This window comes from Arachis duranensis, chromosome 6 (genome assembly GCF_000817695.3).
Source record: "Arachis duranensis cultivar V14167 chromosome 6, aradu.V14167.gnm2.J7QH, whole genome shotgun sequence".
In the NCBI taxonomy this organism is placed as follows: Eukaryota; Viridiplantae; Streptophyta; class Magnoliopsida; order Fabales; family Fabaceae; genus Arachis; species Arachis duranensis.
The window spans coordinates 83,796,393-83,803,270 of NC_029777.3; the positions used below are offsets into that span (position 1 = coordinate 83,796,393).

The following is a 6,878-nucleotide window of genomic DNA, read 5'->3' on the forward strand; positions in this document are numbered from 1 at the left end:
ATGGACAATAAGTCAGCAATTTTCCTAGCAAAGAATCCAGTGTTTCACGACAGAAGCAAGCACATAGAAACAAAGTATCATTTCATTCGGCAATGTATTGAGAACATGCATGTGGAGGTTGAGTATGTGAAATCACTTGATCAAGTTGTTGACATTTTCACAAAACCTCTGAAATATGATGCTTTTCAAAAGTTAAGGATTATGATTGGAGTCGGAAAATTATCAAGTTTAAGGAAGAATGTTAAAAATAAAATTGATGGTTAGAATTTAAGAATGAATAGAAATCACAGTTTGAATTAGGGGTGTGCATGGCCTGGTCCGGCCCAAAGACTCGGCCCGGTCCCGAACACTTTAGGGGCTAATTTGGTGTGATTTTACCGGGTTTAGGGCCGGGTAAGGGTCTCAAAAATAGACTTGGTCATTATTTCAGGTTGGGTCCGGGCCATGATTCGGGTCACCCGAACTCGACCCGGTGGTCCAGTCATCATATACAATTAATATTTTGTGTTATTAGTGATGAATGATAGCTATTCTTATGTGAAATTTAAGTATTGTAAACCTTAATATTTTGTTATTAGTCATTATAAGACTATAAGTTAATGTTTTATGTTTAAAATACATAAGACTTTAGACTAATGCATAATACTGTGTTATTTGTATTGATTTAAATATTTGGTGACTTGGGTGTTATTAGATAATATTAGTATTAATTATGGTTATGCTTTAATTTTAGAGAATAGTTGGTTCTTGTTATATTTTTCTAAGTGAATTTTACCATGTCAAATAATAGTTGGAGTTTTGAAAATTTGGATATTTTCACGTGCTAATTTACAAGAAGGTATTAAGGTAATATAATAATGTTAACGGCCCGGTTTTCACCCGGTATAATCGTGGCCCGAAAGTGTATAGATTTTATCGGGTCTAGGAACCAGTTTGGGCCTGACAAATAGACCCGGTATATATTTTTGGGCCGGGTCTGGATCACATTAAACCCGACTCATGCACATTCCTAATTTAAATAAGTTGTCTATATTTAGTTTTAATTTAAACCATTTGTTTATTAGAATGTATTAAGTTTAAACATAGAAAAAGTATAAATACATATGTAATTATTTCATAAACAACAATACACAAATACATTCAATACATTCCTTTTCATTTTATATTCTTGGTGAGTGTGTGTTGTTTTTTTATTTTCCAACATATATATAATATTAGTAAAAATATAAATTACTTCTATTATTATAGTGAAATAGTAATGAATAAATATTACTATTAGAATTATCTATTTATACTTCTTTATTTTATATTTATTTTATCTTTTTTATTTATTTTACAACAAAAACAAAATATTTAATATTTTTAAACTAAGATAATAAAATTTAATAATTAATTATTATTATTATTATTATTATTTTGAAAGGTCCCTTTTTAAACAGTTTGTACGTACACGGCGAGTTTAGTGGTGAAAAGATATTCGGAACTCCCAAATCAACTTCACTGTCTGTCATACAATCTGGCCCCAAACATCTTTTCTTCTCTCCACTGTGCGCCGTCCAGATAACAAGGCCCTGACTCTCGACTCTTTTACTCTCTTCCTCCAAGTAACAAAACTAAACAGAACACACCTTCTTCTTCGAATAAGGATGGCACACACTTGCCTACCTTTTCACTCCCACTTCCTCTCTTAGGCTCAACTCCCTCGCTCTTTCCTCCACCCACTCGTCTTCTCCTCACACTTTCACGCTTTCCTTCTTCTCCTCCAACCCTTCCCTCTCCTGGTATTTACACTTTTACTCCTTTCTTACTTATCCATATTTAATATCCTTTATACCATCAATTGCGTGTTCTTTCTGTTATTGAGCGTTGTGTTTTTTAAGACTCAATGTGAATTTTGTTGTCAAGTATGCATTTTGATTAGTAATCTGCAACTTCGTGGTTTCTAATTTGTTGTTATGCGCTTTGTTTATCTGTTTATTTTAGATAAATTAGGATTATATATACCTAGCTGTAAAAGAATAATTCAATTTAGAAGTAGGTCGGGTACCCCCTCTTCTTCTTTGTTAACAGGTTCCACCGTTCCAGTTTGAAAAATTTCTTGTTTTCTGTTTGTTTTTTTTTTCTTTTGGTTGTTATGTTTATATTTAGAGGAAAGTAACAATTAGGTCCTAAAGATTTTGACTTGACACTCTTTAGTTTTAAAGAAAAAAAAATTTTCAATTTGGTCCTCCACGATAGCAAACGGTGGACACATGATGTTCACCTATTAATTTATCAACTAAAACTTAACGGTGATACTTATATGTACGGTTAAATACTCTGATGTGTCTATCTATAGTCATGTAGATAACAATTTTTGGAGTGAAATTTCACTTGTTTTGATAGGATTTGTGATAAATCGAAAGTGGTTGATAAATGATATATGAAAACTCAAAAGATAATAATGTTTCACTGTCCAAAACTACATTGTTTTCCTACTTATGTGACATGCACCACTGTAAATAACAATACATGGACAATTCCGTTTCGTTTTGCACTATTGACATATATGTCCACGTTTGCTATCTTGGAGGACTTAATTGGTATTTTTTTTCCTTCAAGGACTAATTAGTCCAAGATCAATACATTCGAGGATCTAATTGTCACTTTACTCTTATATTTATATGTTAGTATTAATAGTTATAAAAAAATGTCACTTGTCCGTTCTATTCACTGTGTTGCTCTCATCATCTTATTTACATTAAACTTGAGTATCCCTGAAACAAGGTGAAAATACTGGAGCATTTTTGCAGTTAATAGTTAAATATTTTAATTGAAAAGAAAAAAAAAAAGTAGAAAACGAACCATATAGGCTATACCTCAATGAGTAGGGAATATAGGGATACAGGGGATTTGGAATTTTGCTAGGTAACGCATGGAATGTTTAAGTTTGCACCTATTATTTGTACTTTAGTCCTCTCTCTTTGTTAATTATTCTCTGGGACATTTAGTTCAATCAAAAGGGTGAATCCTTGCTGTGATTTGTAGGAAATTAAAGAAATCAGCTGATAATAGAAAGGCTACTAAAAGGTCTCCTGTGAAAGCAATGTATGGTGATGAATATTGGACACCTGAGAGTTTGCGACAGGATATTTGGTCCATAAGGTAGCTTTAATCTACTTATTTGCTTTAACTTTTTACTCGTTAATATTGTTGACTTGCTTTAACTGTTTATTGAAGGAACGATTTGCAAGTCCCATCTTCCCCTTATCTCCCTGCATATGCACAGGGACAAGGGCCACCTCCCATGGTGCAGGAGCGTTTCCAGAGTGTCATAAGTCAACTTTTTCAATATGTATGAAATTTATTTTAACCCTTGTTGCATAATGCCGAGTTTTCTCATTATGTGAGTTTTCAAGCTGTTAATAATGTTTTGGTATGTAGAGAATTATCCGTTGTGGTGGAGCAGTTGATGATGATATGGCAAACATCATAGTGGCCCAGCTCCTTTACCTTGATGCTGTTGATCCTAACAAGGTTTGTTCTTAATTTTCATTCATTGAAGACTTGTGGTTTATCCTATTGAATGCATGGGAACTGTAGTGGGGCTTCATATTTACGTTGTATGAACCCAAAATGGTTGTATTGAGGTTGAGGTTGTCTTTGTATCTTTAGTTCTTTTTGGTCGTGTTAAACTCAAAATCTTGCTCTTAATCCACTGCTAATTTTGGGTATGTTGTACAGGATATTGTCATGTATGTAAACTCTCCAGGAGGATCAGTTACTGCTGGTAATCAAAATTTCAAGTAACTCTTATCCAGCATTACATATTTACTATATCATGTTCGTTGTTCAAATACATGGACTCACCCAGAAACTCAACACCATCTTGTTATTTTTCTAAGGTATGGCTATATTTGATACAATGAGGCATATTTGACCTGATGTATCCACTGTCTGCGTTGGACTAGCGGCTAGGTAATGTTTCATGTGTCCCCTAGGTCATTTTTATTAATTTAATCTTTCAAGTTACCTCTAGACTCCAGTTTTCTTGTTTACCATTTAGATGCTACTATGAGATTGATCTTTTCTCTTGTTTTTTTCTTGGGCTGTTATGACAACAAGGATTACAATGATCAACCTTTAATTATCATGAGACCCTGCCTTCATTGTATCTTTTCTATTTTTAGCAAATTGCATTTCTTTTTGTGAACATGATTATATCGTATCTGCATTTTTCATTTGGCCTCTTGTTAGTTTTCATCTTTTTTTTTGTGTTCACCCTATCATTAGTATATTCATCATGGTAAAGCTAATTAGGGCGAATAATATATTACGAGGATCTCATAGACTTAAGTTGTAGCCACCCAGTATGGGTCGTAAGAGCTATTGGAGGCTGCCATTTCATTTTAGAAAATTTATTCCACTGGTAGTTATGGTTTTGACTATAGCCTTTTTCCAGTATATGATTGACTCCCAAATAAAATAGCAGAAGTAGAATGGGAGGAGAGTTACAACTTACAATTACATCATTTTGAGTGTTAGGATTGTTGACAACAATACTAAATATGTACTTCTGAACTCAAACCCAAGAGCTTCTCTTTCTTGTCCACGAGAAATATTCTTAAGGGAATATTTATATTGAACTCAAAACCAAAGAGCTTCACCTTCTTGTCCATGAGAAATATTCTTAAGGGAATATTTCTATTTTTAACGTATGTCTTACATACCTTGGGGTTTTATGCTCTGGGAGTCTGGGTAATTGGGTTTAAGTCCCCACCTTTTCCTGTTTAATGTCACTACTCACTAGTCATGGCAGAATCTATATTTTAAGTATATGCCATTATAAACATGAGAAATAAGTTGTATCTATTATTTGGTGATGATATGTTCACGGAATAGTTCCATGATTCCAAAATCTGTTGACAATTGTACTCTGGGAATGATTCCTACTTGAAACCTTTTTGTTTCTTTCTTTTTTGAATAACATATTTAACTTACATTCATACTTACATAAATCTTTTCATGAGCAGTATGGGAGCTTTTCTGCTTAGTGCAGGAACCAAAGGTAATGATTCTACTCTGAATCACCATATTGCACTTTCCTCTTTCAAGAGTAATATAAAATATAGTGTTTATTCCTTTTATTTTGAAATTTACACTCCCTTCCCTTTGCGATGTAATGTGACACTGCTCAATCTATTTTAATATAAACAAACCACTTAATTGTGGCAAACATTTATGAACCAAACATGGGGATAATTTTTTTGGTTCACCTAAGACTTAATGTCAAAGGCAATAGTAGGGACTTTGAACATTTGTTATCAAAATGTGAGAAAGATGTTCAATTTGGTTATTGTCATTATACTGGGAGTTAATAGGAAGAAAATTATCATGAGAGCTCGTTCTTTATATTTTCATATGTTAGGGGTGGGCTGTGTATGTTTTCAAGATAGAGGAGTAATATCATTTAAGCAACTTTGAGAGAGTGCAAGTCCCCTTTATTTTGGTGAAAATTGAAAAATGCTTCTTTTTAAAGTTATGTTCCTTTCTTACTTCTGAAGGAAAGAGATACAGCTTGCCTAATTCAAGGATAATGATCCATCAACCTCTCGGTGGTGCTCAAGGAGGGCAAACTGACATAGATATTCAGGTATAGGACCCATTTTCCTCTACCATTCATGTCTTATCATATTAGGAAATATTGTTAAATCTTACACCTGGTTCTTGAATGGTTGTGCTAATAGCTGATGATTGGTTGACTCTGCAAAAATCTTTTATTAGAACCTGAGTGTATCAAAATTAAACCTTGTTTATTATAGCATAAACTTCTTGTTTGCATCAATGAATATAATGACTTCTATACCTTTTTTTCATAGAAAATTAAAGGCTATGTTGGGGTAGTTGTCAAAAGCCCATGAGTTAACTGAAACTAGACCAAGATGAATACCAGAATCATAGTTAATTCCTAGATAACCTAGTAACCTTCACTTACTAATAAATATCCAAATTACTGTTATTATTCATTCTGAATATCTTGATGTATCTATCTCATATATGTCATCAAATTCTGAGAGTTGGTATCATTTTAATTTTAACTCCATGCATAATCCTTCTAACCATATTTTTTTATTTCTTAAGAGTCAATATCAATTTAAGTCAAATTGCTCCATTCATAATTCTTCTAACCATAGTATCTAAACGAACTTGAGCAAATCTAAATTGATATTGTAAAATGGATCTGCTATGGAATGACTACATTCATTTTTTGATACTTCTACCACCCGCGACTCCACTGCAGTAGATATGATGAATTTTTGCAAATTTTTATTTACACACAGATCTTGTCTCATAAAACTAATTTTGATTTATAATCCTCAGGCAAATGAAATGCTGCATCACAAGGCAAACCTTAATGGGTATCTCTCCTATCACACCGGCCAAAGTCTCGAGAGGATTAATCAGGACACAGACCGTGATTTTTTTATGAGTGCAAAAGAAGCCAAAGATTACGGACTCATAGATGGTGTCATTATGAATCCTCTTAAAGCTCTTCAACCATTAGAAGCTGCAGCAGAGGGTAAAGATAGGGCTACTGTTTGAAACTATTGCACTTTATTCCCCTAGGCATAAAAAGCAGTTTTATACAAGAAAGCTGGTTTTTGTTGAGTTAAACTGTATTATTTTTTAAAACGGATGATGATATTTATGTAACCTTGTACCCAAAGAAAGATGAAAAGTGGATACTATTTCCTTTCGAGTAGTTTATACGACAGGAGCTTTTAGGTGGAATTCTATTTCTTTTTTATCTTGCATGTGTATGATCTGATACGTTCTTAATCCTCGTATGGTTCATCCTCGTTAAATTATATTTAATTTTCCTGCAATTTTATGGCTGA

At 33.1% G+C, this 6,878-nt stretch overlaps 1 pseudogene; it reads left to right on the top strand.

Annotated features, from left to right (window-relative positions):
* LOC107494336 (ATP-dependent Clp protease proteolytic subunit 5, chloroplastic-like) lies at window positions 1-6,878 on the top strand (annotated as a pseudogene).